The 17,396-nt window shown below is 41.1% G+C and overlaps 1 protein-coding gene across 1 annotated transcript in view; it reads left to right on the top strand.

Moving 5' to 3' along the window:
• Positions 1–17,396, top strand: part of OCA2 (OCA2 melanosomal transmembrane protein) — a 202,147-nt gene that overhangs the window by 9,272 nt on the left and 175,479 nt on the right. The window lies entirely within an intron of this gene.

Below are 17,396 nucleotides of genomic sequence, written 5' to 3'. Positions count from 1 at the left end.
CTTATATTGGGTTCACATACTCAGCAAGCTCCTGGTCAAAAGATTGGGCTGCTTTGGGTACCTGTAGTGGGTTTCTGTGGCTGGGTTTTGGTATCTTACCCACAGGAGATTAGTGCCCTGACCACAGGCTGACCAGTGTTCTTTTTCCTGAATCATGAGATACACAGAAACTGGTGTGGTCAACCAGTTTATAGAAACTGGTATAGCTCCAATAGCTTGCATTGGTAGATATTAACAGTAGACTATCAAAAGTCAGGTCAAATACTGATCTGGTAAAATATTCAGATGCAGATAGTTTTGGACCACAGATTTGAACTCAGCTTGCCTGTATCCCCAATGAGCCCTTGGTCTTCCTGATACTATAGGGTGCCTCTTTCAGTCTGTTTTTAACTAGAACGTCCCCAGTTGTCCAGGAAAACCTTCTTCTAATAAATTAACACTTACAATGAAGTGTCATGGGCCAGGAGCTCTCTGAAGCAGGAATTTGTGAATACTTGGTATTCTCTTGGGTTCAACAGGTGTCTGGACAGGTTCATACCACGAAGTCCAAGAAGGGCTGTGGAGAGCAAAACTACCATCACCTGCTCAGGACCTGCAAGTCTTTGTAGACTGGGGAAGGCAGGATGTGGGACTTAGGGTAGAGGGCATCTGAGCTATCCTGGGATGATCACTGACTTGTGCCTTAACTTTAATCTTGCTGCATTTCAGCAGCAGTGCTGTGGTTCTTACTCCACACACCACATCCTCACATAATCTTGTATCCTAATGACAGTCTTACAACCTAATGTATGTGTTTTGCAGTAGAAATATTTTTGCAAAAATTTCTATATCCCTGACTTTAACTGAGGAAGGGAATGAAAGGAGAGTTTCTTGTGTCATTGTGTATTTGCTGTTTTGTGAGGCTGCAGGCTTTTCATTTCAAATGCAAGTTTGGGCAACAGTTAGTGCATTGTGCCTGTCTCCAAGCAATGTTCCTAGACGAGTAAAAATGAAAAACAGGAAACGAATGGAGTTTAAAACAAGTAAATGTGAATTTAGAATGAGAGAAACATCTTCTTTGAAAAATCAGATATAACAGTCACACATACACAGCCCCTTACAATTAGAACTCTTATTTGTTTTAAGAATCTGAGGGCTGTTGCTCTTTGTAACCACAGTGACCTGTGATGTGTTAGCATTTCTCAGAGAAGGACTGTCAGGCTGTTAGAGAGCATTCTTTCCCTTCTGAGCATCGTACAGTGCTGTAACATTTTTCTTCTGAAGAAGGAAGCTGAGTAATTTCAGTGAACAATATGGGCTTTGATATCAATTAATAACCTAATGTGGTTTTTTTTTTTGAGTACCATGTGGTAAGGAATTTTCTTCTTTTTCCCCTTGATTTTTTCTGTGCGTTGTCCTTGTTAGTTCCCAAGACCCACTAAGCAGTGAACATTTTCAGACTATCCATGATAGTTTTTTCTGGATCTGCCCTGGTAGAGAGGATGACTTGTTTCAGTTCGTCCTTGAGGACAATTATTCAGGTGTTCTTAACTAGTGGTGGCTGTAGTTGCAAGTCTGTATATTTTTTCTTTGACATGTGGGGCTAATCTTTCACGCATTTTCCTTTCCTCCGTTTCATGTGACTATTTGTAGGTGCTGATTCCAGTCTTACTGGGTACATTTTAAGGTGGAACAGAAGTGGATGTCTGAGCCGAACCTCCGAACGCACAAACTTTACCTCCAGCTCAAATTAAACCAAGAAATGCGCTCTCACTGCTGCTGGGTCCACAGGACCAGACAAGGCATAGTCTACACGAACGCTTTCTTAGACATAAATGAAATTTAGGTCCTCAGCACCAACCCTTCACCTATAGGTTCATGCCTATTTTGCCACAATACAGACGTGGCTACCAATACAGATGTAGCCACAGACACTATGGGGAGTACTTTTGTCTTCTTTTATTACTATGGAACAATAGAACCAGGGCAGGGTAATCTTTACTAAGTCAGTTCTTTAATATTTCTCTTTGACCATGTTGACAGCAGTTTTTCCTTCCCTTCTACACTGTCTGTGTGTGATGCACTCAAATGCAGCTAATGTTTCAACTCCTAATCAAAAAACAAACTCTCTGAAAGTCTGTGCCAGGCAAACTTCACTTTGCAGTGGCATTGGATGAATTCAGCTAGGGGCCAGAACGTCTCTCAATATTCTAAATGGCAACTGGCAATCAAAAAAATAGAATAACTTTACATACAATCACACATAACTTCATCTGGTGTTGAGTATGGACCTAATGTATCTGGAGACACTCCTCGTACACTCCTTTTTCTGTTTTTAAGGAGATTCTCAACAGGTAAGTACTAATTTATGCATCACTTGGTCACTTGTCTTCAGCCATCATGGGACATCTTTGGTGTTGTGTACACTCTAGCACTCACATGTGCCAAATACATGAAGGTTATAACTTCAGAGGGTATATCTTTATAAAGGCCGTGTGGTCATAAAGCCCGGAGAATATAATTTTCTGTGCATCAGATTTCATACATAGCGCTTTTCTTGTCTTGGATATACAGGCTGTTCAAGCACTAGAACCCAGTGTGTTTGGTAAGTGGTAAGGAATCATTCTAAGTGATGTCTGATAAGATCCTGATTAAACTCTTGCATTTACTGAAGATTATATGACTGAGGATGTTAGCAGTCATGCTGTTTTCTCCATTCCCTCTCACTGTTCCTCATAGCACCTTTTTGCATCTCTTTCTTATCTTTTTGCTTATTGCTTAATTGGGCTCAACTGCCACGTCACACACGCTTCAACTTCACTAACTTAAATGGTCCAAATGAGATAATAATAAATAGTTCATTTGCACGCATGTGGAAAACACAATGAAGCTTGGTCGTTTTAGTTTAAAAACATTCCCTCTTGTTCTATCACTATCTGCTTGTGTAAAAAGTCTCTCTCCATCTATTTTATAAACACCCTTTAAGTACTGAAAGGCTGCTATAAAGTCTCCACAGAGCCTTCTCTTCTCTGGACTCAAATCCCAACTCCCTAAGTCTGTCTTCAGAGGAGAGATGCTCCAGCCATCTGGCAGTCTTTGTGGCCCTCCTCTGGACTCACTTCAACAGGTCCATGCTTATCTTACACTGGGGGTCCCAGAGCTGGATGCAGTACTCAATGTGCGATCTCACAAGAGCAGAATACAAGGAGGACAGAATCGCCTCCTCGACCTGCTGGTCATGCTCCTTCTGATGTGGTTTGCCTTCTGTGCTGCAATAGCACGTTGCTGTCTGATGCCCAGCTTTTTGTTCATCAAAACCTCCATCCAAGTCCTTCTCTTCAGGGCTTCTCTCAATGACTGCTTCTCCCAGTCTGTGTTCATGTCTGGGATTGCTTTGAGCCAGGTGCAGCACCTTACTTGGACTTGTTGAACTTCATGGGGTTCTCGTGGGCCCATTTTTCAAGCTTGTCCAGGTCTCCCTGGATGACATCCTTTCCTTCTGTTGTGTCAACTGCACCACTCAGCTTTGTGTCATCTGCAAACTTGCTGAGGGAGCAGTCGATCTCATTGTCTTTGTCATTAAAAAAGATATTAAAAAACAAATGATAAAAAGTTATGTGAGAAAGCAGCTTGCCATGAGCTTTTTACCCATACTCTGACTGTTAAAAGGAAGAAAAGCCACTCTACATTAATTTTCCAGAATCCCTTATTATGCCACACAGAGAATTAAAACCACAGCGTGATTTTAATTCTCTTCTGCAAGGCTATTGGACTATCCCTGTTTGTGCTGCAGTAGAGCATCTATGCACGTGTTGGTGCTGAGGGCAGGAGCCCGAATCCAGTGAGCTCTTCTTGGGCAGAAGGGTTCCTTTTAGCAGCTTCCCAAGAAGCAGGGGCTGAGGCCTTTCAGGTTTGAAACAAGAGCTGGGCTGATGAGAGGAACAGAGATAACTAAGTTCCTGTTTGGCATGGCCTATTGGACGGCGTTTCTACAGGTTCAGCAGCTTGGGACTGGGAGGGGAGGCTTCAGACACCAGCAGTCATCATCAGCAGCAGCTTCCTCCTCTGCAGGGAGGGTGAGTGAGCTGTTCCACTGAGGCTGGAATCATGGGGTCAAAGAGACAGAGACATCCCGTTGGCTGCAGGGGCTCAAAGGGAAAGAGCAGAGTTATTCCTCTCCTCCCTTGGAGGGTTTGTTTTGAGAGTCTTCTTCTTTTATTGCTGGAAAATCCAATTAAAATACAATGTCTTGCTAAACTTGATATCTTCATCACAAAAGAGTAATAAGCTCTTTTCATTTTGTGTGTCTTTCAGCTAATGAGTTCTCCCCTTTTATAGAGAAGCTCTGAAGACAGATTTTTATTATCTTTTTCATTATTATTAGAAAGGAAAAAAAAGATAGTCTGAATACAGTACCTCTCAGATATCCTGCCCATATCAAGGGCTACCAAAGCATGTAGAATGTGATTACAGCTTCCTATTTCATTGCTGAAGTGGCTCTATAAATAACAGTATTCAATGAAAATTACTGGCAGAAGCATTGCTTTTAAAGCATGAAAATGTACTAAAAAATCTCCATAACTAGATGCTTTTTTTCACCTAGGCCTCCTAGAGGCTTTATAGGTCCAAAAGGAACAGATTACTGTAAGGATTTTTGAAACAACTTTTTTCTACTGTGATAGCCATTTCTGTTTTCCTCAGTTGTTATCAAAGATCTGCAAAGCCAAGGTCTGAAAAACCAAATTCCAGTTGATACTGAGACTGATTTATTTCCTGGGGTGAAAAACTAACCTCAAATGAATTTGAGGTCATGGACCAAAAGGAAATTTTTACAGCCAGATTTTGATAACCTTTGGGGCTTGAGGGGGAATCTTGACTCGATCTCTCACATTGTTATCACACATTTGCACATTTCAGCCACTTTTCCAAGATTTAGACTGAGCAGTGCGCCTTGTCTAAGTAGATGTCCCCCTGATAGCTCTAGTCAAGAAGACATTGCCAGGCTGCTGTCCTCGGTAGTTTGTTTCAGTACTTAATGTGATGACTTAAAAAAATAAATTCAGGCTGTATTTCTTCTTTGAATTGATCTAGCTTCAGCTTCCAGCCTTCACTTTTTGTTATGCCTTTTCCCCTAAGTTCAAGCACCTGTGAAGGTGGCAAAGCAAATGAGTCATTGCTCCATCTTTTTTTTTTTCTTTTAAAAATGGGATAGATGAAATAGCTTTGATCTCTCTTGTGGTAAGACAATTCTCCAGCCCTTGAATTATTTTCATTGAGTTTTTTTTTTTCTGTACTGCCTCCCTCCTTTCAAACTGTATTCCAAAAGTGGAGCCCCAGAACTGTACCCAGCACTTGGTGGGTAACAAATTCTTGCATGGAGGGAAAAAAACAATCTCAATTGCTGCCCATTATTTGGACTTGCTTTCAAGGATTGTATTTGTTCTTTTGCTACATAGTGCAGGTGATTGTAGGCTTGCTTTGTCTGTTAAATGCTGAAGCATTTTTTAGGGCCACAGCTCTTTGCTATATAGCTTCATTTTTTTTTTTCTGTAAATAGACTGCATCCCTCATTCCTAGACCTATTATTTGCATAGGTCTGTTTACAGAGCTGTTTGCTCAGAATGGGCCCAGATCACTGCCTTAAAAACAGTTCACAGGTATAAAAAATTCAAATGACAATGCTGTCCATTAAGTAAAGATATCTCAATAATTTTTGAGCATATAAACCTAAACTAAAGATGTCTGTGTTTTCTAAGAGAAACTTCTCACACCAGTTCCAGCAACACTTGGGCTAACCAGTTGTTACTGTTTATCCTTAAATTTTGAAAGGAACAAAGCTACATGTTCTTTTACAAATGCTTTATATGTGTTTATCAGTCATTCACAGACTGTAGGCAGCTTTTCCCCCCTTCATGTGAATTGGTTTTGTTTAGCCATATATTATTCTCTGCTCTGTAAATCAACCCAGAGCTCCAACACTTTGTCTTTAATGCAACAGAGAAGAAACTAATTAATTTTTTGGTAATCAGATTATTCTGCCTGTACCTACAGACTGCTTTTAAGTACCATTAAAAAAAAAGTCATAATTTTGGATGTAACATATTCATGAACAGTTTCAAAAAATTTTGGACTTTACTGAGCAATACATTAGCTGAGCTAAAATTCTGAGCATCAGAGACTTGATTTACTTTCAAATAACTGATATTTAGCTTTAAAATACAGACTACTTGGCTCTCAGGGAAAGCTAATTATTTAAAATTTTTTGTTACTCTGTTAACTCAGAATTATTTCTGCTGTGAGGAAGCTTTTGCAAACTTTGATAAATCAGAAGACGACTCTTTTATCTAATGGTTGTCCATAATCTAGCGATTATCTTGTTTGAAGCAGAAGAGACAGGCGTCTGCAGTTTGCATATCTTTGAATAGTACATAATATCTTCAGATCTCATGAAGTATGATCCATGATTAAATTAAAGACTTTAGGATGCACAAAATTATCTAGTCATTGTCTTTCACTTTCTTATGACTGCTAGGTTAAAATTTCCAAATTTCATCAGGAAAAGAAAAATCTGTGAACTTCAGAGAGATAAATTTATCTCTTTGAAGAAAATAGTCCTTATTCCCACCAACACTACCATTCATTTACACCACTTTGACAGTGAAAATAGGATTTAGGGTAAGTGCAAATGTATCTTGCTCTAGCTATATGGTTGGGAATAGAGCAATTAGCGTGAGTGTCAGCCCCTACCGTTTTGTCTCCTTTCCCCTTATTTGTACCTATGTTTTACAGTGAGAATAGGGTGACATCTCCCGAATATAAGGATAGGGACAAAGAGCAGAGTGACAACAATTGTCACACAACAAAGTGATAGTTTCTTCTAGCCCTCTGTTGAGCTCTATGACCTGCAAATGATATTTTTCAGGGGCTATATTTCAATAGGGATTTTTAAAGTGATAGCATGATGTTGGAGAGCTAAAGCTAGAGATAAAAACTCACCCAAACTTTTTGAAAGCCTGGAGCTGGCTGTGCCCAGGGGTCTACCCTGACACAAAAGTTCACAGTGCTCACGCATGCTCAGCACAACTTGCTTGCAGCTGTTGTGCTGCCCTGCACCACAGCCAGAGTCACTGTGGGATATTTTCACTCTCATCTGAACTGTTAGAAGCTAAAAAACTCAGAAGAAAGGGAAAGGTGGGTGCACATCTCCTTCCCCCGCTCTGTTTAATTTTCACTTACTCTGTTGGTTGGTTGTGACTTTTTGGTTGTGTAAGGCTGTCATGTCACGTTGGACTTAGCATCTGAAAGCCAAAAATACTCGAGGGGCTGGAGGATCATGTGGCTATTCTTCCAGCCAAGTTTCCTTCAGATCTTTAAGTAGCTGCTTCAGAAATGCATTCTTGCTGCAGACCTTCTGGAGACTTGAAGGGATTCACGTAAGGGCTCACTAATGACTCTTCTGTGCAGTGAACTTTGTGCCCAGGAATGCACTGTCTTCCATGAGTGCCAAAAAACACAGTTGCTCATTGGGGGCAGTTTGCTTAAGATAATCTGAACAGAGAGGCCACCCTTGTTCCCCTTTCAGGGAAACACAGTCGGGTGTACTCTGACACATAGGCTGAAGATGTTGATGAACAAAGACTGTTACTGTTATTACTGTAATGTACTTTCTCGAAGGATCAAAATAATTACAGCTTTGCCGAATGAAACCTGATGGACTAATGTTATTTAGCTGACAATGCTCACCTTAGCTCTGAGACAAGCTTAAATGCATAGTAAAGCAGGGAACAGAAAATTCCATCTTGTCTCCAGCAGATGCTAGGCTGTGGCTTCGCCCCCTCAGATGCTTAAAGCAATCCCCGGTTGCTAGAACACTTAAATTGCTTGAACACTTTAGAGATTTTCTTGCTCTTCCCATTTACTGTGGTATGAAAGTTCTGTTTCTGTGCTATATTTTAAATATCTTCTTCCCAGGGACACCTGAATACAATAATTCACAATTCACCCAAGTAAAATAATCCCATTCCCACCAGTGTGAGAAAAGCGTTGGCCATGGGTGAGGGAGGAGGAAAACACTGTGGCCTGCAGAGAGCAGTCTGATAAAATAGGAATGCACCAGTGTCGGCATTGCTACTCATAGACCTCCACTTCTGATGTGGGTTGGGGCTGGTCTAGCGTCCTTCCCTTTCCACGTTTTCTCTGCTTGTGCTGCCAACTTGACAACACAAAGGGTGCAATTTCTTTGTGTAATTTTGACCTTCTGGCCCTGAGATTGCATCACTTAGGTTTCCCCTTGGAGTCATGAACTTGGACAACTTCTTTTTGTAACCAAACCTCTCCTGCAAGCTAAGCATTTCAAGCCTCTGCTTTACCTCTTTGAAAGGTGTGATCCAAAGCTGAGTGAAGTCAATGGAAGGACTCTCACTAGCCTCAGTGTATTTTGGATAAAGCCCTAAAGTGCAGCTCACATTCCATACATTTTAGCTTGGATTTGGATTTTCATAAGCTTTAACACTCCAGGAAGCTGCCAGCTTCACAAATCTACATCCCATAGTATGTGTTTTCAGCTTCTTGGTTTTGTAAGAATGCTTTAAAGATGAGAGAACAGTTAATTTGTCAGGACTATGACATGAATCAGTGAACTCAACAGCACAGAAACACCAGTTTTCACTGAAGATACTGTGTGTACTTCTAGTGCATGAACATTTGCACATAAGAAATATGAATGTACATAATAGCAGGCTCTTTTGCAATGAAGGAGGTAAAAAGATATGTACAGCAGGAGGGTGCTAATGGTGCACCCAAATCCAGAAAAAAAAGTTCTGAATGTATCTGCTTTCATTTTCACTCTTGCTTACTCAATGTAGGCTCAGTCTGTTTTTAATTCATATCCCAGAGCAGATTATTAGAATAGCACTGAAATTTCTAATCCAAACTGAGACTTATTAGCTCAATCAGTTCTGACCCTGTCCCAGCTAAAATCAAAGCAAAACTTTGATAGGAACAGAACCAAATCCCTTTGGCTGTCTGGAAAGAAGAAATACTAATGATGCCTGAAATCAGTACAGCTACATCCATTTACAGGGTCCCTGTCTGGCTCCTGGAATGCTTTGCTATTTGCCATGACTGCCTCAGAAGAGTAAAATTTTTGCATTCATAGCAAAAATAAATGTAAAACAGGGAATAGTTTTGTCCTGTGGTGATGATTAACTTCTGAATATAACCATGAAACTGTTTAGTACAGGAAGGAAACAGTTCTTTTAATAAATAAAAAAATATTTTTAAAAAGTAAACAAAAACTTTTTTTGCAACTTTTTTGAGCATTGAATATGGAAATGAATCTATACAAAATACTTCACTGCAGGGAAAAATAACATGATTTGTTTACACTGGCCATAATACATCCAAGATAATTAAACCAAAGAGGGGACATTATGGGAACTAGTTAAGTAAAAACTCCAGTCATATTTTCAGGCTATGAAAATTTTGCATTCATTTTTGAATGTATAATTATATAGTCAAAAGTAGTATACTGCTTTGTTTACCACTTGAAGTAGTTGCTGCACCAATGGGCATTTCACAAACCCAACTCCAGTCTGATAATACTAGGGCAAAGAGACCAGCTGAGAACTTCAGGTCTATCTCACTGTTACCTCCATTTGCACTTGGGTCTCCAGGAATATGATTTATTCTGCTTTGCTGCATGTTTGCAATAAAGGAGAAACCAGTGATATCGTGAACTCTACTCTTCTGCACCTGTTGGTATTATCTTTTTTCCATGGTACAGCTGCCAAGGCATATGGAGGCTCTAGTTCCTTTGTGCAAAGAGATTCCTTATCATCATCTTTTCCAAGAAATAAATTTAGGCTAACAGCAGACAGGAGAAATGTGACACGAGCTTTCGCTTATTGTGTATCAGTATTCTGGCCGCACCTGCAGTTTATCAAGTTAAACATAAGAACGATTGACACTGTGGGAATAACAATCATCTAGACATGTCATTCAGGAGGCAATAACGCATTTTTTTCCTGCACTTTGTTTTAAGGAACTTGGTGTTCAGCTTGAAAGTCTGTAGAATAATTTGTCAGAGATCTGTAACATTTATTAGTAGAATATGGACATAAAACTAATAAAAACCCTAACCCTTGATATAGGTACTCTTTTTTCACTTGACTCCCTGATTTATTTATTTATTTCCGAAAAAAAAGCTGAAACTAACCAGGCTTATTTTAATGATTTAAAAATAGTGTCACCTAATCAACCCCTTCCTACTGTCTTGCTCATTACTAAAAAGGAAGCTATAAAATCCTTCATTTGCACCCAATAACAGGATAGAGCACTGCTATATAGTTAGTCTGATGTGCCTGAAGGATAAAGAACCTGAAGTAAAGTAACATCACCAGTCTGTAATAATCAATAAAAATCTGTTGGAAAAAAATTTAGATTTCAGAGTAGTCCTTCCTCGAAGCCTTTCCTGTCTGGGTTATCTTCGTCCTGTGCTGTGTTTGCTTATGGCAGCTGGAAAGACTGTAGACCCTTACAGAGGCTGCTGGGATGGGTGTTTTTTGCCCTTTCCTACCTCGAGACCTCTGCAGTTACCCACAGAAGCTCTTCAGCGTGAGCCGAGAAACTGAGATCTCATTGTCTTCCCATGATCGTGTAAGGAAAGGTTATGAAGTGCAAAAGACAAGTATCAGCTCTCAAAAGTCCTCTAGCAGAGCTAAAGTGCTAAAATTTTACTCATTGATGTAAATAATTTCATGTTCTTGCACAGAAGTGCCATGAAAGGCCCTGGTCATCTCAACAAGCTATTTATCTTTCCTGAGACAAGGTATTTGCTGCTGATCTCATTTTTAAGAGAATACAGAAACATTAACTTTATGTCATAAAAAGCAACCCTCAAGGCTTAAGGAGAGAAGAAAACTGTCTCTGGGTTTACACTTTGATCGTGACAGGAAGGAGACTTTTTCCTTTCAGATCTGCCTGATTTCTCATCATCTTTTAATCAGAGTAAGCTGCACATGCTGAAGGGTCTCTAGCTATATTTTGCAAGTGTCTTCTAGGGTTTCCTTCTTTTTTTTCAAAGCAAGACCTAAATCCAAAAGAGTCTTTCAAAGTTGCACCATCCTCCTTCTGCTACAGCCTACTTCTAACACAGGCCCCTGAATCTCCAGGCTTATAAATGTAGATAGTATTTAGCTGCTTTTCTCTCCTGTTTGTCTAAGTTGCGGGCACTGTTTTGGTTCCAGTGAAGGTACCTCACAGGTCCTGTGCGCGGATCATGCAACTATCACACTTGAATAGCGTTGGCAGAATAAGTTGTTCAGCGGCTTGTTGAGTTAAAATTGATGTTCACCCTCCCTTCTCCTTTACTTGCTCAGCTTACCAGCAAGAAATCTACTTCAGTGACAGCATTCAGCAAGACAGCATTCAGTAAGGCTTCCAAGGTCCAAGCCTCTGAGCTGGTCCCAGTAACTGTATAGCATTACTTGGTGCTACAGGTTTCATGTTCCCAGTTGGCCATAAATGTGATCAGGAGGCTGCAGCACTCTGCCTATGAAGACAGGCTGAGAGAGCTGGGGTTGTTCAGCCAGGAGAAGAGAAGGCTCTGAGGAAACCTTACAGCACCTTCCAGTACCTAAAGGAGCTACAAGAGAGCTGGAGAGGGACTTTCGTATGCGGGCATGCAGTGATAGGACAAGCTTTAAGCTGAGAGTAGTTTAGATTAGATATAAGGAAGAAATTCTTTACTGTGAGGATGGTGAAGCACTGGAATAGATTGCCACAAGAAGTTGTGGATGCACCATCCTTGGAAGTGTTCAAGGCCAGGTTGGATAGGGCTTTGAACAGCGTGGTCTTCTGGAAGGTGTCCCTGCCAATGGCAGGGAGGTGGGTTGGATCTAGATGGTCTTTAAGGTCGCTTCCAACCCAAACCATTCTTTGATTCTATCTATGACATTCTTAAGGTCCATCTGGCTTGACTGCTGTAGTCTGTGAGTGAACCACTGCTGTCACTTCCTTGTAAGATACTGACAAACCACCTCCTACCACACCTGCACACGAACGGACGCCCTGTCAAACCAATCCTGCATCTGCAGAAACAGCTTCTGATGAGTAATTACAGATGTTTTATCCACGTACAATTAGGCAAGTGCTGCAGCTCTCCCTGGCCCCTCCTCTGACACTCGGCTTTAAAAATGGGACTCGCTAGTAAAGGAGGTTTTTTTTCCAGGGAAAACTTGTTCCTGGCCAGCAGTCAGGCAGCTGACAGGCGGGCAGCCTGTGCTCGTGTATGACCTTCAGAGGGGTTTCTCCACAATGTTACTTTTTTTTCCTTTTTTCTTTTTTTTCCCCCTTGTGGCCTTGCACATTGTGCCCCCTCCTAATCTGTTCGAATCATGTCTGTACAATAAACCCCTGAACTACCTCCACGCACCCTGTTACCAGCCAAGTCCAAAGCCCTCAGCTTTTCTCAGCACCCCTCTGGTGCAGACCTCCCACTTACTCATTCTGACTCTCCATCACAATTTGCGCATTCCCTTTCCCACCCAGGACTTTCTACCCCAGCCACCACCTCACTGCAGTGAGGGACCTCCATCCTGCAAGGCCTCCGTTCCTGTATCTCCTCTGAGTTCTGTGGGAGTCAGTTCCCAGGAGGCTTTCTGTGAAAGCCAGTTCCCAGGAGGCAAGGCCATGTCTCCAGGCACAGCAGCTGCTGGATTGCAGCATCATCAGCTGAGTGTAGAGGAGATTGGGAACTTCACCACTTTCAGGGGCCAGGTTTTGACTCTGAGTGCAGCAAGTTTTCTCCCGTGTCTTGTTATGCTCAGAGTCCTCAGGTGAAACTGTGGTGCTGGATCCCCATAGCCCTGTTGAGCTCTGTGAGCAGAAAGAGAGGCAAGCAGCCCAGACACTAGCAAAGTCAAGGTCTTTTGTGTGTATCAGGGGCTGCTGCCTTAACACAGTGGTAAGGTCTGAGCTTCTGGCTTTGAGCATCAGGATCAAAGCAGTAGGGTCTGAACAACAAGATCTGAACAGCAAGGTGTCAGAATTCTTGCTGAGTTGGGAAGTCCGCAAGAGCCTTGTTCCAGCACAGGCTGCCTCCCAGCTGCAGGAAGGCAATAAAGTGCAACAAAGACCATCTTGCCTCAAGATTTAGGGTCTTAAATTCCTGCAAGGTACTGTAGCTGGATCCTTTTCTCACTTTCCCAGACACACGAATGTCTGTGCCAGATCAACAGCATAAAATGTGAGGCCATAGAAGATGGCTCCATGCTGCCCCACATCCAGCAGGTCTGGCCCTGTAGTACATGGATTAGGAAAATGCTCTCAGGCAAACACCCACCTAAGGAACCCTTGCCAAGGAAATGCAGCAACTTGCTGAAAGCTGTTAAGTTCTTCCAGTTTGTAATTGTGGTATTTTAAACACTTTACAATGAGATGAGAGAGAATATAAGGTATCTGGACTTGTTTGGTGTGCCTAGGAGCCACCATCTGGGAACAGCTCTTCTGGGGACAATTTGAAGCAATTTCTTCTTGGGCAGACCAATGGAGACAAAGCTTCTTATAGCCCATCACTCTATTTCCACCTGCTAAATAACCTTCCCCACAACTCTGGGCCAAGAATTAATGGGGAACTTAAGTGAGGAGTCCTAATCATCTTAGACATGAGCTTCAGGTAGTCTTATTTGTATATTTGGTGTATAATGATAAAGGTCTACCGCTATCATTCCTTTTGCCGCTGATGGATGGCAAGAAAAGACAATCCCAAAAACCATGGAAGTGTCAGAAGTGCTAACCTGCTATGGCCTGTCCTGCAGCCCCACTCTGTACACCATATTCTGTTGCCTTCCCAGGTGGTCGTGCAAGAGGGCTGCTCTGTGCAGCATTATTCTGTGCAATCCCTAATGCTACCTTATGGGATAATGGGGATCATATATGTAGGATAGGCAGGGCTTTTTGTAAAGCAGCATTACTAGAAGGTACTGTGAAATCCTGGATATCAAAGGGATTTATATGGCCAAACCAGTCTTGCTGCCTTCCTACAGTTAGAAACACTTCCAATTTATAAGAGAAAATACACCAATTAAGAAATACAAAGAATTCTTTTTTGCATGTTGCAACATTAGACACTTCAGTACCCTTCCTTTACCCAAAATAAATAAATATGAATAAGTGTGTTTTGGCAGTGGTAGCGTGTGTGTGTGCGTGTGTGTGTTTGATTTTAGATTGTGACTCTAGGGATAGGTTTTCAGCTGAGTTTTCATCTACCCGTCCCCAGGATGGCAGGGCCAGGGATACGGGTGTCAATGGCCATGCAAGGACAAGCCTGTGATGGAGGATTTCTGAGCTGTGGTACTGAAGTCTTGCTCTCTTTCTCCAGGCCTCAGGCTAAGAATAACAACTCACCTCTGTGCTGCTGTGACCACTTACAGGTGTCTTTGCCACGGGAAGCCAGTATGTCATCAACTGTCTGACTTGTGAAAACAGGATTTTGGGAGATGCATACCTGGAGGGAGATGTATATGTAGGATATATGCATCCCTTCTCAGCTAGTAGTTTTTAGAAATTGAGTTTATGCCTGATAATGGGAAGGTGACTTAGTGCAGAGGAAATATTTTTTTTCCAGTCTTAGTGGGAGAAGTGCTTTACTAAATAAAAAGATGGGCAAGACAGGAGACATGTTATTCCTGGGCATTACCTGGAGCAGCTGTGATATCTCATAGCCTCATGGACCTTAAGATTCAATTCTTCTTAATTTTTGATTGCAAAAATGCTATGTTGTGCTTATTCATACCCCAGAAAATAATGTTTTAAATGATGATATATTACCAGACACATAGTTCACCTGCAGCATTTTGTTTTGCAACCAAAAAGCAGGCAGCATACAGCCTCTTTAATAAAATAACATACCCTGTTGACCTTATTTGCACCTAAAAAGTTGAAGGAAAAGTTACTTCTCCATGAATACTTTTAAAGTGGATGCTCAACTTGGGTTGGGATGAAAGGGATGACAAAGATGGCTTAAATACTGTATTAGCCCTTTTATTTGTTTTATTTATTTATTAGCCCTGTATTATACCAACACAAGATGGATGGTTGCTGGATCAATATGTAGTTGTGGCTAAAAAACCCTTGCCGATGCATAGCTCCGAAATGTACCCAAAATGAACTTTTCCTGGCTAAAACCTCTCTGTCCTTTCCCATGATAATATCTCACCTATGTCTAATTGCTGATGCAGGCATTGCAAGATGAGAAAAAGAAAGAAGAAATAACAGTGAAGTTTTGTAACTACAAACAAATTTGATCATTTGAGAATTTCTTGAATGGTAAATGCACTGATGTCTTAGAAGCTAGGATACCATGGAGATAGTTGCCTTAGCAATGTTTTAGCCACATAGATAATCACAATCAAACCTCTCCCTTGTGGCAAAATGATGCTGCATTATTTTATCCTTTTGCAAAGGTTTTGTGAATGTGCAGTAATGCAGTTTATGAGTTTTTATCTAGATAAAAGATTTTCTCTCAAGCTTCTTTTCTTTGTCATTATTTATTTTTTCAGTGATGTTAATTCTGAAAATAAATGTCTTTCATGCTAAGGCTTTGTATGTATGACAGCCTGACTGATTTAGTCCCTGTTCACCTTAAGATAAAAAGAAATCCCACTTATGGGGTGAGAAACAATCAATTTTAAAGGTTGTGTTCAGGTTTTCATCTTTTAAAAACTAGTACAGCCTGAGTTGCTGTAGGTTTAATGTTTCCACAGCATGACATAATTAAAAAAAAACTGTGTATTTTCACAGCAGGCACTCAGACAAACCAAATGTTATGAAAAAAATGGAATAAGTAGGCAGATATCTCTATTATGATTTACAGAGTATCTTAATAAAACAAATATGTAAATATATAAAGTGATATTGAAGACAAAACCAATTATCTCTTATACTTGGAGCTGGAAGAAGTATTTGCATTTCAGAGTTATTTATTAGGAAGGAAGGCAGTTTGCAATTTTAGAACAGGCAAAACTGCTGCCTGACAGGGCAGCAGGCTACCAGAGATGCTGAGAAAGTGTTGGTGAGGCAGTGGTGGCCTCTGTGTTGGCCCTCCCAACACCTCCAGCTTTAGATTCCACAGGACTTTCACTCAGGATTTTGTCTTGGATTACAAAAGATCTATGATTTTCAGCCCATAGAGAAGCCCTAGACTGGTTCAGTGACAGCATCTGGTATTACTTCATCCATGTCTGTGCTCCTTACACCAGGTGAGAAAAGGGCTTGTCCCCTTATGGATATATCTAGAGGAGAGGTATTATCCATTGAAAATTGTACTGTCTTTAGTGTTTCTTGATATATGTTAGCCATGTCTAAAAATGGGAACTCTGTGAAGCCAATAGCTGCTACCTTCTTAATTTCAGTAATTCACCACACTGTCCCTACCTTCCCTTTCATTTTTCTCCCTTTCAAGAAAAACAAGAAAGCACAAGTCAGCAAAGGCTTATTTATGTTGATCATTTCCAGACTGTTAAACATAGACTTGTAGAGCAGCTCAAGTTGACAATCTGGTCCAATCTTTTGTGGGAAAGGGAGCCTAAATGAGATAATTTAGCACCCTGTTCAGTCACATCTTGAAAACCTCCAGCAATGAGAGCTCTGTGCTGTCCTTGGGAAGGTTGTTGCTGTTATTATTACTGTAAAAAGTGTCTTTCTCATATTGAGATGAAATCTATCCTCATGCAGCTTGTACTCTTTGCCTCTTTTTCATGTGGTTCCTTGTGAAGAGAAAACCTGTACTCTTTTAATCGCTTTTTAACTACTGGAATAGTACAATGAGGTTCTCTTGAGCCTTCACTGCTGTAGGGGGAAAATACTTAAATCCTTTAGTCTTTTATCCAGCCCTTTGATCATCTTTGTGGCCCTCCTTTGGACTCCTCCAGTATGTCCACATCTTTTTTGAATTGCGGGGACTAGGACTGGACATAGTACTCCAACTACTGTGCAATTATGGGAAGAGTCAAGTTTGCCAATCTACTTGTAAGGACAGATGAAAAAGACTAGGATACATGAACTAAGGGCATGGAGAATAGAAAGAAAAAGAAATGCAGGACTGGGGAAGGAAACGTCACCTGGAGAATTTCTGATTCAGATTTGGCTAGCAAGCCTGCCTTTGCTTGGAGCCAAGACCTGTGTTTGTGGTGGCTTGCACGTGCAGTCTTTTTTCAGTAGCCTCTGTTACCTTCTGCAAGGTCATGAGAGCGTAAATCTGCACAAAATCATAATTAGCTTTTTGTTATTTCTGTTTCAAGTGATTTCTCCTACTGGGACTGAAGCAGAGCCTGTTACTGTGCTATTTTTGCCCCACGGCCCTGCAGGTCTACCTGTGTGTCCTGTGCTGAGATCTCCACAAGGAGGAGCAGGTATGT

Source organism: Pipra filicauda, unplaced genomic scaffold (genome assembly GCF_003945595.2).
Source record: "Pipra filicauda isolate LSUMZ 115617 unplaced genomic scaffold, ASM394559v2 scaffold68_size4259465_pilon, whole genome shotgun sequence".
Lineage (NCBI taxonomy): Eukaryota > Metazoa > Chordata > Aves > Passeriformes > Pipridae > Pipra > Pipra filicauda.
Note: the sequence above shows the minus strand (reverse complement) of the source record. Positions and strands in the feature narration are given on the sequence as shown.